Source organism: Sciurus vulgaris (assembly GCF_902686455.1).
Source record: "Sciurus vulgaris genome assembly, chromosome: 18".
NCBI lineage: Eukaryota > Metazoa > Chordata > Mammalia > Rodentia > Sciuridae > Sciurus > Sciurus vulgaris.
Window position 1 is genome coordinate 9371342 of NC_136479.1, and position 18134 is coordinate 9389475.

At 47.9% G+C, this 18134-nt stretch overlaps 1 long non-coding RNA gene across 1 annotated transcript; it reads right to left on the reverse strand.

Moving 5' to 3' along the window:
- Positions 1–1412: 1412 nt before the first annotated feature.
- Positions 1413–5073, reverse strand: LOC306650206. Its single transcript, XR_013760825.1, has 2 exons — positions 4362–5073; positions 1413–1648 (listed from the first exon to the last, which is right to left on the reverse strand). It is a non-coding gene; the product is annotated as an uncharacterized lncRNA (long non-coding RNA).
- Positions 5074–18134: the final 13061 nt, after the last annotated feature.

Consider the following 18134-nt stretch of genomic DNA (forward strand, 5'->3'; position numbering starts at 1 on the left):
CACTTTCCCTTCTCCCATTCTTATTCTCTATTTTGCCTTCTGTTCCCACAAATTTGCTTATTTTAGCCAAGTCATTAAAGTGGGGTAGCGTAGTGTTTGTCCGTAGTGCCTGGCTTAGAGCATTCAGCTTAATGTCCTCAAGGGTCATCTGTGCTTTAGCATGAGGCAGAACCTCAGTTTTGTTTGTTGGTTGGTTGGCTGGTTGGTTGATAACAGGTATCAAATCCAGGGGCGCACATCCCCAGTCCTTTATCTTTTTCTTTTCTTTTTTCTTTTAATTTAGAGACAGGGTCTTGCTAAGTTGCTTAGGGCCTCGTTAAACTACCGAGGCTAGCCTTGAACTTGAAATCCTCCTGCCTCAGCCTCCCAAGCTGCTGGGATGAGAGGTGTGTGCCACCACGCCCGGCAAAATCTTCTTCTTGTAAGGCAGAATTACATTCCACTGTATGGAGAGGTCACACATTGCTTGTTCATTCCACTTGGGTTCTTTCCACCTTTGGCTGTTGTGACTAGTGCTGTCCTGATAGGTGTGCAGGTATCAGAGTCTGTGCTTCTATTCCTTTGCTGGTGTATATTTAGAAGTGGAATTGCTGGCTGGGTACAGTGGTGTGCACCTGTAACCCCTACATCCCAGGAGGCTGAGCCAAGAGGATTGCAAATTCAAGGCCAGCCTGGGCAACTGAGTGAAAGTAAGCAATTTAGCAAGACCCTGTCTCTAAATAAAAAAAGAAAGAAAAGAAAAAGGACTCAGGATGTGCACCCCTAGGTCCAATACCCAGTACCCAAACAAACAAACAGAAGAGGTTCTGACACGGGATACAACAAAAAATGCAGACTCACTTCACGCAAAGACGCTGGTTTCATCTCATTCTTGGAACACAAAGGGTGTCTAAAGTCGGTGGGGCCAGAAGAAGGGCGGAGTGTGGGGTGAAATTGATACGGAGGGAGAGTCAAGTCCTGCAGAGCCTGCATGATAAATGCGCCCGCCACGCCAAGCTCCCTGCTTCTGCTGTGGTTCCCCATCATCTCTCCTCTACACAGTGTCTACGGTCATCTCAGGTCATTCTTCTGTTCAGAATGGTCTAGCGGACGAGTTCCCGTCTCACAGAGACGAAAGTCAGTCTTCAGCACAGAATGTAGAGCCCTGTATCCCCTGGCTGCAGCCACCTCTTTGATCCCTCTGCTCGGCTACAATGACCTTGCTTAAACATGCAAAGAATATACCCACCCCAGGACCTTTGCAGGTACTACTTCCTCCACAGGAACACTTAATCCTTACCTCCTTCAGGTCTTGATATAAACGGTGACTTAGCAAAGAGGCCTTCTCCAGCGTATGTATGACCACCTACCATACTTAATAAAGGTGTAAATAATGACATGATCTTCTTTCACTGGCCCATTTGTTCTTTATCCACTCCGTGATGGCAGAGGTGACATCACATTCCAGTGGAATGATGTAACAGAGTGCTTCCTTGCACAAGTAGGTGCAAGTAAGGAATTGTGTTTAAAACACCCCCGTACTTACCACGTGTAAATGTGCATCCAATTCAGCCATCTCCTGGGCTCAGTAGGCCCAGATCTTTTCTTTGAGGTGTCAAATAAAAATCACTGCAGGGATAAGACCCTGCACTGACCTGAAGAGACCAGGCTAAAAAAAAAAGAAATCAGTGTGAAGTCACTCATGCTTAAATTCCCTGTCACCAAGCTGAAATTAAGTTATCTGGCTTTCTGAGAAGTTAGGAGGGAAAGTAAATAGCCAAAATTTTCAGACAGGCCAGCTTCAATCTGCATGATAATGAATTTCCCTCTGTGCTAATTCTCTCCTGGAAAAAAAAAAAAAAAGCATCCCGATGTGACATCCATCAGTTGCTTTTCTATTATTCTGTCTTCCTGCTCCCCTTACCAGGAGAGTAACTTTAAAATAATCGATCCATCCACTTTTTGATCTAATTGTTTCTGCTTTCTTCAGCCCTTTTTTGTCTAGAAAACCAGCCTCCTCTCCTCAGCCCATGGGATCACTGATTCTGTTTTATGGAATGAAGTGTTGCCTAATTCTAGCATGAAAAATAAAGCCAAGTAAGATCTTTAAACAAATCTGGGTGGACGCCGTGGTGCACGCTTGTAATCTCAGCAGCTTGGGAGGCTGAGACAGGAGGATCACAAGTTCAAGGCCAGACTCAACAAACTTGCAAGGCCCTGTCTCAAAATTTAAAAATTAAAAGGTCTGGAGATGTAGCTCAGTTAAATCTCCTGTTCCCCACCCCCCACATATGTGTGTGCACGCACACACACGCGTGCACACACACACACACACAAAAAAAAAAACTTAAACTAAATTTGTTGTAATTTTGTCTGTGACACATGGAAAGGAACTCACTCCCCTACTGAATGGGGTTCTTACAGATCAGCCTCCTGGACAGTGAGCAGGGTGGGGGTGACCTGGAGGGGCGTGGGAAAGGTCTGGCACAGAGTACTCGAAATGGGACCATTTCTGCATGACCTCTTTGCTCTCTTGGGCTACAGGAGTCTGAAAGTGGGCCCTGCCCACTGCCTCCCTTGCTAAGGCCCCTGTGCTTAGCAAACTCAGAGTATTTGTCGCATCATTGAGTGAAATGAATGAAAAGATCCATCCATGGTATTCGGGAGGGAGGGTCAGGAGCTGCAGTCCATTGACTGAATGACCACCTGCAACATGTGAGCAGATGGCAGAGGAGCCAGGAGCGGGGATGGGCAGGAGCAGGGCCCCCAGATTGGGCCAGTCCTAGACTGGCCTTATCTGCTCAGGCCCCGCTCCTCCAGTCTGCTTCCTAGACCAGGCTGGATCAACAGCTGACTCTGCCTTACCAAGACAGGATTTAGCCCAGAGGCGGGGACTGCTGCTTTTCTGAGTCAGATCTGTGCTTGGGTTTTGCTGACTCGTCTCTTTGAAGCCCTGCAACTGGCTCTGTGGGGTTGGGATTATCCCCTTAGGAGATAACGAGGTCCAAACTGAAACCCTAACTGGCCCAGGATCACAGAGCCATCCTGGAGCACAGCTGAAATCCACACCCAGGTCAGCCCGATCCCAAACGGGGCTCCTTAGCCACGGTTCCCCCAGCTTCGAGCTCCGAGTGTCTGCCATCTGCTCTTACCATCTGGGCTGTTATTTATTTAGTGCTTTCTCTTTAAACTGACACCTTTTGTCACCAAGTGAATCTACTTTAAATGGAAACTTAATTACTACAAGAAATGAAAAACAAAGTGTCCTTTGCCATGAAAAGAAGGGAATTTTGGAAATACATACAAAAGCAATAAAATATTGTTATATGTTGGGCCAGATGCTCCGACCCATCGAGGCCCACTCTCTTTGTTCAAAATGGAAACCAGGAAACCCTGGAGATGTGTTCAGGATAAAGGGGATCAAGTGAGACTGTCCTGTAGAGCCAATGGGGATGCTCAGAAGAAAACGGAAAGGAGAGGAATTGTCCTTTGATCTGATGCCATGCCGTCTAATATGGTACCTCTCGCCACACACAAGCTTCTCATATTCCTGCTAGCACCGACTCAGGAGCCTCTGGTGGCACCGTCCCTGGCTTCAGAAAATACTCGCAGACCTCTGTGGCATCCTACCTTGATGAACTTCACGTCTGAACATTAGGAGGAGAGATGCTGAAGACTTGGCCTTTCATCTCTGTGAGGTGGGGGATCGTAAGGGGCCAGAAATGCAATTCCTTGAGCTGACATTTGATCTAGTCCCAAGGAACAGGCCAAGGGATCAGTGGCCCTAGACAATAGGTACACTTTCTAGGGACATAGCGAAGTCAAAAGGTAAGGGTGTGTGGCTCAGTGGTAGAGTGCTTGCCTAGCATGCACAGTCTCTGGGTTCCACCCCAGGTATCAAGGATAAAAAAATAAAGTCATCATGCTGGGCTTTAAGTGTTTTGTTTTAGTAACTGGGGTGAGTATATTCTCATTCCTTTTTATTTTTTATTTTTGAAACAGGGTCTCCCAAAGTTGCTGAGGGCCTCGCTGAATTGCTGAGGCTGGCTTTGAACTTGCAATCCTCCTGCCTCAGCCTCCTGAGTTGCTGAGATGGCAGGGCTTTGAGAATATTAATAACAGTGTTTGGAGGAGGATACGGTAGGGAGGGGCATCGATCATTGTGGGGCAGCAACAGAGGGAGAGTCAGGGTGTGCATGTGTGCGTGCGCGCATGTGTGTTACTGGGGAGCAAACCCAGAACTCACACAGACTAGGCCAACACCCTACCACTCAGCTACAGCCGCAACCCCTAGGAGATAGCTCTGTCTTCTGCCCTGAGTCTCGCTCCTCAGACTTTCTGGAAAACAACTCAAGATGTGTGGAGAGAAAGGAAAGACATACCTGGAGGAGGAGAAGCAGAGGAGGAAGTGTCCAGCCGGAAGGCGACAGGACTCCTCTCGGAGCCTCAGGTTACAGGGCCTGGCTGTGACAGCGACATTGGAGGATCGGGTGCATCTGTCGCGTCAGCCCAGGGATATGGAGTCAGGTGAGGTCTGCGGCGTCTCAGAACCGACCTGGAGCTTGGCTGGTTGAGGGACGAGGCTGCCAGAGTGGCTTGGGGGAGAGGGGGGTTGAAGTGAGGTGGCATGCTGTCTGTCTCACCCTCCTCTCCCTTGTCCCTGTGTGTCACCTTGGTTATTTTAGAAGGCGTGAATCTTCATTGAAAGGTGAGATAGAGGTTTGGAGGGATCTCTGTGTTGCGTTAAAGTTCAACTCTTCAGCAAACATTCCCAGTCACCCTCTGCCAGGCACCAAGCATCAGGCAGCTCCAGCTGCGGAGACGTGGCCCCTGTTCTCGGGGGTTCACGGTCTTCATGGAGAGTTGCTCTGAGTGACATATGGATGAACATGAAGGACAGGTCGTAGTTTAGAACGCAGGCTTTGGACGAAGCAGGCCTGCCTGGATTCAGCTCCTTTCTTCTTTCCAGTTCTGCAAGCATCTCTGTTTCCTTGCTGAGGAATCAATATTTCACAGGGTTAACTGCCAGGGTTGCAGGATTAATCTAGATGGAGACTCAGCACAGGACCTGGGATACCATAGAGTTCTGTAACTCAAAACTCTTCTAATCAACAAAGGAGAAGGTGAGGTAGCACGGAGGGAGAGCAGATAATGAGCAGCTGAAGAAGCTTCGGGCAAGAGGTGGTGGTTTCGTAGGTGGGTCAGAGGTACCAGGGCCTATGCCGGGTGCAGGACCCTGCAGGAAGATGCACACTCTCTTCTTAGAAGCCAGTATCAAGTAAAATTTATTGGAGCCCATTGGTTTGGACTCAGCTCCTGCTGAGAGCAAATCAAAATGGAGTCGCTCATGCTAACGAGCTGCCAAACCTACACTAATTCGTTCATCTGATCTTCCAAGACAGAAATCAGGAGAGAGATGAGAGCCAAATTCTCAGACAGACCAGTTTTAGCTGGCATGGTAAGAAAGACCCTCTGTCTTAACCCTACAAGGAGAGCAACCCTATGCTCACCGACTGCTTTCTGGGTTTCTGCTCAGGCTCCCTCGTAAAAACCACTGTCCCACCAGGCTATCTCTAATTTTAGATGAGAGGCTACTGATTTATGAACCATAAATGAAAGCTAATTAGGTCATTTAACTGAATCTGTTGAAATGGTTTCTGGTGCCGGTCAGTATCAGACCCAGGGCCTCGTGCCTGCTAAACACATGCTCTACCACTAAGCTGCACCCCCAGCAATGAGCCAGGGCTATGGAATAGGTTATTTAAATTGGTCCCTACAGCCTGCTGCTTTGTGTACAAAGGTGCAGGGACTTCAGCATCCTGGTGGCAGGTTCCTAAATGGTGTTCTGACCTGTCTGTCCACAAGAGAGTCACTGGAGGAAGTAATGAAGAGCAGAGTGGGTTTCCATCCCAGAGATTCTGGCTCCGGAGTCTGCCGGTGTGAAAGCTGGAACAAATAAGCATCCTAAACACCTGGAAAACACTCACCTAGGTTAGATCATAGGTAGAAATTACAGCCAAGACCGCGAACCAGGAGAAGACAGAATATGATTCAAGTGAGTCTTGATGGCCTCCTGGCGCTGGTCTCATGGGTAGCCCATTTGTTACTTCAGAGTTGAAATTGGTTGCCATTTCTTGAGTTCAGTACCTGGTCTTGTGTGAGGGGTCCAGAATGTAAAAATAATTCATTCATTCATTCATTCGTTCATTCTTTCTTTCTTTCTTTTTTATTGTTAAGAAACAGAATCTTACCACATTGCTCAGGCTGACCCTGAATTCCTGGGCTCAAGAAATCCTCCTGCCTCAGCCTCCTGAGTGGCAGGGACTATGGGCATGTGCCCCTCTATGTGGCAAAAACAAACACCTCCCCACCCCAATTTCTAAACCAAAGCTGTTTGTTAGAACTTTCTACAGTGATGGAAATGTTCCCTATCTCTGCTGTGGCTTGAAATGTGGCTAAAGAGACCGAGGAATTAAAAGTTATTTGAACATATTTAAATGGCCACGGGTGGCTGTCACATTGGTCAGCAGGTTCTCCGTGCTGGAATCCTGCTGAGCACACAGAATGTGAAAGGCCCCAGTGAGAGAGCCTGCCTGGCTCTGGGCAGAGTGGGGACACTCTGTCTCTGTGCCTCTGTCCCTCACATTCGGGCATACATAGCTGGACTTACCAAGTTTGACACAAGTATCATGTGACTCCACTGGGTGTAGCTTATCAGTGTCACCTCATGATCTGGTTTTTCTGTGATTCATATAGAATTTAAAAACTCTATGGAATGGGAAAAATATTTTAAAATCAGCCATCTGATAAGGAGTTACTATTCAGAAAGCATAAAGAACTCTTACAACTCAACAATAAAAACCAAACAACCCAATTTGAATGTGGGCAAAGGACTTGAATAGACGATTCTCTGTAGGAGATGTTTACGTGGTCAAGAAGCACAGGAAAAATGTGCTAGCCAGTTAAGGACATGCAAATCTAAACCACAGGGAGACATCGCCTCTCCCCCCTTTGGACGGCTGCTACAGAGAAAGCCGCTAGGGAGAAGCCTCTGAGGATCTGGGGACACTGGAGCCCCTGGGCATGGCGGGAGGGATGTGAAAAGGTGTGGCAGAAAATGCCAAGGAGAGCCCTCAAAAAATAAAAACAGAAGTATGATGTGGCCTGGCAATTCTGCTCCTGGGTATGTAACCCAAAGGATTGAAAACGGGGACTCGAACACTCATATGACTTATGACTCTCGTGACTCAAAAGGTAGAAGAAACCCAAGTGTCTGGTGGCAGATGAATGGACAGTGTGTTATAGTCACTCAAAAGAACATTACTCAGCTGGGCATGGTGGTCACACCTGTAATCCCAGTGACTCGGGAGGCTGAGGCAGGAAGATCTCGAGTTCAAAGCCAGCCTCAGCAACTTAGTGAGGCCCTAAGCAACTCAGTGAGACCCTGTCTCTAAAAAAGTATATTAAAAAGGGCTGGGGACATGGCTCAGTGGTTGAGCACCCCTGGTTACAACCCCTGGTACCAAAACAAACAAACAAAAAGCAACACTGTGCAAGAGTGATCCTTGTTGACACTGTTTATAAACCGCTACCTACATAAGTAAGACACGCAAATCTTGAGGCAGAGCTCACAACTGCAAGGTAATCACCTTATAAACAGCTGGCTGAATCAGACCAATCTCCATGGCAATGACCTTGATGGACACTACTATTATTGGGTTCTACAGTTAGACTGAGACTTGGAGCTCTGGCATTAATGCAGCCACCTTCTTTGGATCCCAGGCCATCCTTTGCTTTTGAGCCTGTCAATTTCCTAGAGTTCCTAGTAACCAGAAGGAGAATAAAATGAATTATCCCACTTTTTACCCAAAAGTATGTTGATGTACAACGAGAAAGGAAAAGACCAGGGTGGAGAGAGAGAGAGCCGGTTGCAAAGTCAGCGCTGCAGCCGAAGTTCCCCGACAAGGCCGATTCTGCAAAGGCTCTGGCACGTGGCTCTCTATTTTAAATCTCCGGGGCCATGAATTCACTGGTTACAGTGAAGAAAACCCCAGCCCCTAGACACAGGGTTTCTGCATTTCTTTTTCAGTATTATGGATTGAACCCAGGACCACGCACAAGCCGGGGAAATGCTCTGTGTCTGAGCTACATCCTCCTCCCCACCTTTTTTCTCTTTATTTTGAGACTGGGTCTGACTCCGTTGCCAAGGCTGGCCTTGAACCTGTGATCCTCCTGCCTCAGCCTCCTGAGTAGCTGGGAGTATAGGTGTGTGCCACAGAGCCAGGCTCCAGAAAAAGCTTTCTGAGAAATAGAAGCATGAGGCCTGAGGATGTAGCTCAGTGGTAGAAAGCTTGCCTGGGTTGATCCCCAGGAAAAGAAATCATTTATTGGTGGATGAATGAGTGAACAACACGTGTTATAGTCATACAGTGGATTTTTCCCCTCCTCCCTCCCTCCCTCCCTCCTTCCTTCCTCCCTCCCTCCCTCCTTCCCTCCCTCCCTCCCTCCTTCCTCCCTCCCTCCCTCCTTCCTTCCTTCCTTCCGTCCTTCCTCCCTCCCTTCCTCCTTCCTCCCTCCCTCCCTCCTTCCTTCCTTCCTTCCGTCCTTCCTCCCTCCCTTCTTCCCTCCCTCCTTCCTCCCTCCCTCCCTCCTTCCTTCCTCCCTCCCTCCCTCCCTCCCTCCCTCCCTCCTTCCCTCCTTCGTCCCGTCCTTCCTTCCTTCTTTCCTTCCTTCCTTCCTTCCTCCCTCCCTCCCTCCGTCTTTCCTCCCTCCCTTCCTTTTTCTTTCGTGGGGCATGGAACCCATCGCCTCACCCATGCCCAGCAAGCACTGTCCCCGCTGAACGTCACTCCCAGTCCTACGCTAGACTATTATTACTCAGCCTTGGAAAGGAAGGAAATTTTGGCCCTGGCTACAAAACGGATGAGCCTCGAAGACCTTACGTGTACTCAGTGAAACAAACGAGGCTGGAGGTTCTGCTTCCGTTGCTCTGGCTGGGACCTGGCCTCGGCCTGGTGTTTTAGCAGGTGACCCCGAAGTGAAACTGGGGTGGGGGCCACTGTCCACGCGTTTGCCGCTTACTGGGCTCCTAGCATTTGAGCTTCGACCCAGATACCCACTCAGGGAGGCCTTCCCTGAACCCTCTCCGCTAGACACCCTGCTTCTAGTGACAGAGGCTCCCTGACGGGGCTTCAGCTTCCCACGCTCTTTCGGTTTCATGATAGTGTGAAAGCGATATGCGTTCAGTAGAAACCGCACCTTGAGTTTTGCATCTGGATCTTTTCCTGGGCTAGCAACGTGCATGCCGATCATCCCTGGAGAGGCTGGGCAGTGGCGGCGAGCCCCGGCACCCAGGCATCCCTGCGATCAGCGGGAAGCAATGGACGCACGGGAGCGTGCCTGCGGCTGGCCAGACGCTGGGCAGATGGGCTGCAGCAACGCATTTTCAGGTTCCGATGGGTTTGTCAGAATGTGACCCTGCACTGTAGGCGGGAGAGCACCTGGGTTCGCCATTTCCAAGAGCACTTTTCCTTTTATTTGTTTATTTTTGTGCGTGTTGCTGAGATGCTGGGGATCAAACCCAGGGCCTTTGCATGTGCCAGGCAAAGCGCTCTACCCTGAGCCACGCCCAGCCCCTCAGAGCGCCCTCTGAGACCTTCACTGTCTCAGGGCTGGCACGCCTCTCCTCCCTGATCCCTGAGAGCAGGAGTGGCATTATACCCCTGCTGTGCCTTCACAGTCTGGTGTGCCCAGGGCACCATAGACCCTCCGTAAGTACTGAGTGAATAGGTAATCAGGATTCCTTTTTCTCAGGCAGATGATACTCCCTAACCACTTTGACCTGTATACCTGGCCAGTGTCATGTTATGTCTGGCTTTTTTAGTTGGAGGGGGCGTCTCTCCATGTTACCCCCGTTGGTCTCCAGCGTGTGTGCTCAAGCCAGCCTCCTGCCTCAGCTTCCCGAGTAGCTGGGACTGCACTTGGGAGCCACCACACCCAGGTGATTCGTACTTTGAACATGTTCAGGGTTGCGGGAGTATGTGTTCATTGTAGAAAAACCAGACCGTTGAAGTCTGTGGTTTCCAAAATCTCGTGGCCAGATCTGTATAAGGTGCACTGCTTTAAGTGGATTTTAAGCGCCCGGCACAGAGGCACTGAGCACGCTCAGGCTGAGGCACGCCCATCACCACCATCTGAATTCTGAACGTCCTCCTCCTCCCAAACTGAAGTAGCAGACTCGTTAGGCAATAATTTCTGCCAGGGGAAGGGTGTGCAGGGGCCTCACTCACCTGTAAAACCAGCTACTTGAGAGGCTGAGGCAGGAGGACTGCAAGTTCAAGGCCAGCCAGGGCAACTAAGTGAGACCCTGTCTCAAAATCAATGAAAAAAATAATAATAATAATAAGGGACTGGGGATGCAGCTCAGTGGTAGAGCGCTTGCCTAGGTGGGTCCCAACCCCAGTATAGCAAACAAACAAAAAGCAAACAGAACAAAACCCCAGACACACAAACAAAAGACCCTGTAGAGTTCCTTGATTCTCCCTATGGGCCAACTCCAGTTAACCACTCTTCTGCTGTCCCTGCAGATTTGCCATCCACGTCTTCATGTAAGAGGGTCACGTGGAATCCGTCCTCTTGTGTCCGGTTTCGTTCGCTTAGCAGAACATCCTTGAGGTTTGCCCATTTTGTAGCATGTGTCAGACTTTCTTTCCTTTTTTAAGGCTGAATAATATTCTACCCATTTTGTTTATCCATTCCGTCGTCAGTGAACTCCTGGGTTGCTTCCATCTTCTGACTGCTAAAACAAACATGTAGCTATCACTGTCAACTTTGGGGTATAAATATCTGTTGCAGTCCTTGCTTTCAATTCTTTTGCTTGTATACTGGGGAGCGAAATTGCTGATTCATTCAGGAATTCCATGTTTGACTTTTTGAGGAATCATGATGTCGTTTCCACAGTGGTTGAATCATCTTTCCTTCCCAGCAATAGTGCACAAGGATTCCAGTCGTCTCTTCAGATCATCATCAACATGACCTGTTTTGTTCTCAAACGTCACTCATCCGAACAGGAATAGAGTGGTACCTCACTGTGGTTTTGGTTTGCATTGCCCTGACCATTGCTGATGTTGAGCTTCTCTTTTGTTTTTGTGGTGCTAGGTATTGAAACCTGGGCCTCACTTGAACATCTTTTTTGTGTCCTTATTGGCCATTTACATATCTTCTTTGGAAAAATGTCTGTTCAAGTTCAGATTCTAAGTCCCATCTTCCCTTCCCCTCAAACTTTTTTTTTGATATGCCAGGGTATCCAGTTTTGTGCCATCTTTTTCATAGCTACATAGTACTCCACAGTTAACAAGTTATACAATTGCTCAAACTAATTTTACAGGTTAAGATATTTCTTGCTATTTTAAACAACACGAGGATGAACGTCCTTTTTCTCGATTTTAACATATTTTTAAATTGACAAAATTGTACATATTTATGGGGTACAGGTGGCATTTCAATACAGGTATATGGTGTGTAATGATCGGATGAAAGTAAATCAGCTCATCTATTCCCTCAGACATGTATCACTTCTTTGTGTTGGAGACATTCAAAGTCCTTTTTATGAGCTGTTTTGGAATCTTTGAAGGCTTGCTGTTAATGATAATTACTCTATTCTGCTGTGGAACATTAGAGGTTATTCTTCTTGCCATTGGATGAGTGTTTTTCTCCCGCTTTTTATGCATTGTATTTGTACACAATGGTGGGATTTGTTGTCCTCTCCAAACATGCACATGATACAACAACAATCATTTGTTCAATATCATTCCCCAGTATCTCCCCTGTCCCTCCGTCTCTCCCTCCCTGGGTCCCTCTCTACTCTACTGGTCTCCCTTCGATCACCCCACCACCTCCAAACTTGCTGTTCCTTTTTTCTCTCTAGCTTCCATGTGTGAGAGGAAACGCAGGATCTTCGACTTCCTGAGCCTGTCTCATGGTGAACGTGATGTTCTCAGTTCCGTTCATGTTCCTGAAATGACATGATTTCACTCTGCTTTATGACTGAATAAAACTTCAGTGTGTGTGTGTGTGTGTGAACATTCTTTTAACCAAATCTTCGAAGACTTCCTTAATGCTGTAAAATAAATTTCCTGTTTGTGAACTTCTGATCAAAGAAGCTTCCAGAACCTCTCAACCCACATCTCCTGATGGCCCTGGCAGCAGAAATCCCGTTTACACGGCTGCCTGGGGCTGTAGGCGAGAGGGCTAGTGTGTGAGTTCAACGTTCAGAAACACATTTTATGCTTTACCCCCTGTAAATATAACTGCGTCCTGTTTCTTTCGGGTTGAAATTGCCTTTGTCAGATTAGTCCGGCTGGTGGCTCTTATTAAATACGGTGAGTGTTCCTACGCAGGTCACGGCAGCCAAGTGAGACTGGAAGAGGATCGCCTTCCTTTCCAGCCAGGGAGGAGAGTCTGTTTATAATCGCTGGCAGAAAGACTGGCCGATTTCCCATCAGCGAGCCAGACAAATAACACTCGTTGGAAATTTTTGTTTGTTCACAATAAGCTTAATGTTTTTGTGATTCAGTTTCTAATTAAACACAGATTTGGAGAATGATTCTTGGCCTTGTCTCCTGACTCTTCCTGGACAAACATTTGCGCTCCTGTTATTCAACCATCGGTTTCTGGAGACGCGCTGCTGTCTGTCTGCGCTGGCTCGAGATTCCACGGGGCAGTGACACCAAAGACTCCAGCTCTGGTCAGTGACTTTGCACCGGGGATGACTGGGAGGTGGAGCCGGGCTCTTGCTTCTCCTGTGTGGACATGACCTTTGCGTTGTTCATTTGCATCAGTGGTCACGGGTGGATGCGCCAGTTCTGGGCAGATGCCGGGACTCAGACGCACTTGATTCCGCCAGGTGCCAGGTGTGTGACCTGGGCAAGTGATCCAATCTCTCTGTGCTTCAGGTTCCTTGCCCATAAAAAGCCATGATAATGACGACTTCCATTAGGGTTTTCAAGAGAATTAATGAGCGTACCAATGCCTAGCATGCCCCCGGAGTGTGGAGCAGCCCCCGGGTGAGTACTTGCTCTCGTTGTTGCTGCTCATCAGCATCATGGTCAGTGCCTTCGGGATCTCATGGAAATCTGCAGGAGAACATTTGAGAATGCAGAGTTATATCAAGAACTGTATTTGTGGTGATAAAATTTGTTCTGTACATTCTATTCTGAGTTCCAGTTTCCCTAGACCAGAGCCAATTGAGCTTTTTTTTTTCAAAAAATTTGTTTTGAACATAATCAGGGCTCCCATTTCTTGTAAGGAGGTACCACCTTTCAACTCATAGATTTGTGTGGGCCAGCAGAAGAACTGGCCTCCAGGTCGTACTCTGACGCATTCACAGAGCAGATGCTCAATGAATTCCTGTTGAATGCTGCTCAGGGATTTAGCTATGAGCGATTGGGGGACACACACCCCTTCCTCGGTTTTGATCAACTTTCCACGTCTTTGCAAGCGTTCCTATTGTGTTTTCTGGAGTGGTGGCCCGAGGTGGCCAGGTTTGTAAGGGTGATTCCACCTCCTTTCCATGAATGATTGAACCAAGGTGGACTTCTGGCTCGGGAATTGCCAGCAATTCTATAGAGGAGAACGCTCCTCCCTGGTCGCTGCTGCTTCTGGTGTTGGCCGGCAACGCTGATGGTCCCTGCCTTGGAGAAGCATCTCTCCAGTCCCTGCTTCTGTCATCGCATGACCTTCTCCCTTGCGTCTCTGTCCATATATCCCTCTCCTTACGAGGGCACCAGTCGTTGGATAAGGGCTCATCCCACTGACCTCATTTCAACCTGACCATCTTCAAAGGCCCTATTTCCAAGTACGGGCACATCCACAGGCGTGGGGAATGTCGTGGTTTGGACAGGAGGTACCTGTGTTAATGCAGGAGGTGGGATGAGTTCTTCCTTGCTCCCTCTGCTCCCTGGCTGCCATGTGGTGGCAGCTGTCCTGCGCCATGCCTTCCGCCATGACGTTCTGCCTCACCTCCGCGCTAGAGCAATAGAGTCTGCTGATGAGGGCAACGAGGAGCCCCAGTAAACGTCTCTTCTTCCAAGTTGTTCTGTTGGGTATTTTGTTCACAGCTGCGAAGGGCTGACCAACTCAGGAGGGCAGGTCTTCAACGTCTTTGGGGGGACACAGTCCAGCCCTAACAATGGGTGGTGGTGTGCGTGCTGCTTTTGGGGGTCCAGCGCTCTGTACGCTCTTGATTGATGAAGAATGATGGAGGAGGCGCCAGTCTCCAGCTGGTCCAGAGCCATCTGGGGAAGAGGACACAGTCTGTGTCCTTTGATGGGAAGGAGCTGGGCGTATCTGAGGAACAGGAGAGGACAACGTACCTGAAATGGCATTCAAGGCAGAATAGAGCTAAGCTACGTGGTGGGTCTCTGGACTCATCTGAGTGCAGACCCTTCCCCCTGGACCCCATTCTTGCTAAGGGGCAGTATGGGTCCTGGATTACCCAAGTGCCCAATTTGTTAAGAGAAGCCAGAAATCTAGACTCTTAAAATGCGAAATTTCCCAATTAGAAAAGGAACCAACCTAGATGCCCTTCAACAGGTGAATGGATAAAGAAACTGTGGTATATATACACAATGGGATATTATTCAGCCATAAAGAAGGATAAAATTATGGCATTTGAAGGTAAATGGATGGAATTGAAGAATATCATGCTAAGTGAAATAAGCCAATTCCAAAAAACCAAACCACTCTGATAAGTGGTTGATGATACATAACAGAGGTGGGAGGTAAGGGAAGGATGGAAGAAGGTTGGCTTGTGAAGAGGGAAATGAAGGGTGGGGAGGGAGTGGGGGAAGAAAAGATAATAGAATAAGACACCTATCATTACCCTATGTACATGTATGATCATGCAAACAGTATGACTCTACTTTGTGTACAACCAGAGAAACAATAGTTGTACCCCATTTGTATACAATGAATCAAAAAAATATAAAAGGTTTATAACAAATTCACTTTAAGAGGGCTGCCCCGAGCTGTGGTCTTGGACAGGGCAATGTGGTGTTCTGCAGGGAGGGGGCCCAGGGTGTGAACACCCCAGCCTCTTTCCTCTGTGCTCTACTCTCCAGCCAGTACGGAACCTCCACTAGCTGAACCCAACTCTGAGCGAGAGGGCAAGGATCCACTCTGCTGGTGTAGTCCGGACTGGCCGGGCTCCTGAGGCAGGAAGGAGGAGAGGAAAGGTAGAGCGGATCCAAATGGGGGAAAAAATAGAAAGAGTCATCTCAGGAAGCAACTCCAAATGTCCTCTGCAGCGAGGAAGAACTCTAACTTCCAAAAGATGGAAAGAGCTACCTGATAGTGTAGCACTCACAGTCAACCTGGTGGGACTAGACGTCAGTTGGGAGGTTGGACCCAGTGATCACTGAAGTTCTGGTCAAGAAGTTTGAGAGATTCAACGATTCCATGAAAGCTGCTGCCTACCGATTGCCCTTCTGCTTCATCTTGAGAGGAGTAACAGTGTTAGTAACAATAACGACAATGACCAACGCCTCTGTGATGGCCAGCATGCATGGCTTGCTAAGCATTTGCATGTATCAACTTATTTATTCCTAAGACCCTATGAGGCAGCTACTTTTACTGCTTCCATTTTACAGGTCAGTAAGTTGAAGCTGAGGAAGAGGTTCAAGAACTCACTGCAGGTCACACAACTAGGAACCGGCAGAGCGGGGATTTGAACCCAGGTCTCTGCAATGGATGGGTGAAGCCGGACAGGCAGGAAATAGTAGTGGTCTTGCAGGGAGAGTGAGGAAGAGCACAGAGGTCCTCTGAAAAGAACAGCGCCCCAGGAATAGGACTGTCTGAGAGTGGGACCTGAGCTGGCTGGGCCGCTCCCCAGTGTGCAGACGCTTGGGGCTGTAGAGCAGTCGGCTCTCCAGCTTCAGTTCTCCCTGCGGGCTCACCAGGGCTCTGTCAGCTCTTCAGTCTGGCTGAGTCATTGTCCAGATGAGCACCCAGACAGAGCTCCCCTCCAGATGGGCCTGTGAGAGCTAGAAATAATAAAGCTGGGGTTCCGCCTGGAACCAGAATTCTCATGAGAGAGAGGACGCTGGAGACGGCCAGAGCCCATCAGCCTTCCTCTTTGCTGAATTCCAGGCCTGCTTTCTGTTAACCAGTGCATCCTGGCACACAGAGGGAACAATGCCTGCAGGGGCCTCCGACCTAGAACACCCAACTCATTGTTTTTGTGACCAGTGAGAGGGAAATTCCAGCTTGAGGGCCACGTGGCTCATAGTGGGGAAGTCTACTTTGTTGTAGAAGGGGTTGTCAATAAAAAAAAAATTTTTTTTTTTTTGTACTAGGGATTGGAACCAGGGATACGCTACCACTCAGCTACATCCCAACCCTTTTTATTTTTTATTTTGAGACAGGGTCTCACTAAGTTGCCAAGGCTGGCTTTGAACTTGTGGCCCTCCTGCCTCGGCCTCCCAAGGCACTGAGATTGCAGGCGTGCACCACTGCTCTTGGCTGAGGATCGATTTCCTTACGTTGAGCCATCCTTGCATTCCTGAGGTAAGCACTACTTGATCCTGATTGTTGTGGTTTGAATTGTGTCAACCCAAAAGGTGTGTCGGAGTCCTAACCCCCAATAGATTGAATGTGACTTTATTGGAAGTGGAATCTTTGTAGACATAATCAAGTTAAGATGAGGTCATTAGGATGGGCTCCAACCCAATGTGACTGGTGTCTTTCTAAGAAGAAGATAACATGTGAAGGGCTGGGGACCCAGCTCAATAGTGGAGTGTTTGCTTAGCCTGCTTAAGGCCCTGAGTTTGATTCTCCACACTACAAAAACAAAACAGGGGAAGAACACCACGAGACACTAAAGGCAGAGATTGGAGTGTGGCAACCGGAGCTGAGGAATGCCGGGGTTGCCCGCAAATCGCCAGAGATAAGGAGAAGCAAGGAGGCGATCCCACCGGGCCCAGAGACAGCACAGCACTGCTGACACCTGGGCTTCAGACCTCCAAGTTTCAGAACTCTCCGACAATAAATGTCATGCAGTTTATGGTATTTTTATGAGAGCAGACCTAGGAAACTATTTCAGTGACATACACTAATCCCCCTTATCCACAAGTGAGGTGTTTTGAGACTCCCCAGCAGATTCCTGAACCAACGGAACGGACTGAACCTTGTAGACACTGTTTTTTTCCTACACACGGATACCTATGATAAAATTCAACATGCAAATTAGGCACAGTAAGAGATCAACAGCAATATCTAAAAGTAAAATAAAACAATTCTAGGAATGTACTGTGATAGAAGTTATGTGGCTGTGGTCTTTTTCTTTTTCTCTCTCAAAACATCATCCTGGACTCTCACCTTTTCACTGAGAGGAAACACTTTATGGATTCTCTTTGGCACATCTGAATGGCCAGCATCACTACTCTTGGGGCCATTATTAAGTGTAATAAGGGTTCCTTGAACAGCACTGAGATAGCGATACTGTGACAGTTGGTCTGATGATCAAGAAGTCACAGGCAGGTAGCGTATACAGCATGGAAACTCTGGATGAAGAGAGGATTCGTGTCTCAGCCAGGAATAGGGTATGATGGTTCATGAAGCTACACAGAACTGCTTGATTTAGCACTTGAGGATGGTTGCTGGAATTTTCCAATTTCCCACAGTTGACTGGACAATTGAAAACTTGGAAAGTGAAACTGTCGATAACAGGGACCTAGTGTGTGGGACTCAGTTACACAATATTCCATTTAGAATCTCAGCCTTTATGCACGTAAGTGAATGACCTATCATTGTTTCATATTTATCTTATCTTTTTTTTGAATCAACATGACCCCCATCTCACATCCTCTGGATAGCTTTAAGATTCACATGTAAAGGAAAGGTATTCTTGGTTCATCTGTTTTTTTGTTTTTGTTTTTGTTTTTTTTTCAGTGCTGGAATCAAACTCAGCCTCACACCTGCCAGGCAAGTGCTTTACCACTGAGCCACATTCCCAGCCCTACCCTTCAGATTTAAAAAAGGCATCACTTTATTTCAGTCATCCTGTTTCCATTTTTTAAAAATGCCAATTTCTTGGAACCTAATGATTCCCCAAGTTATTGCTTATAATGGTTACAACAGAGCTAGTAAAAATAAGAAAT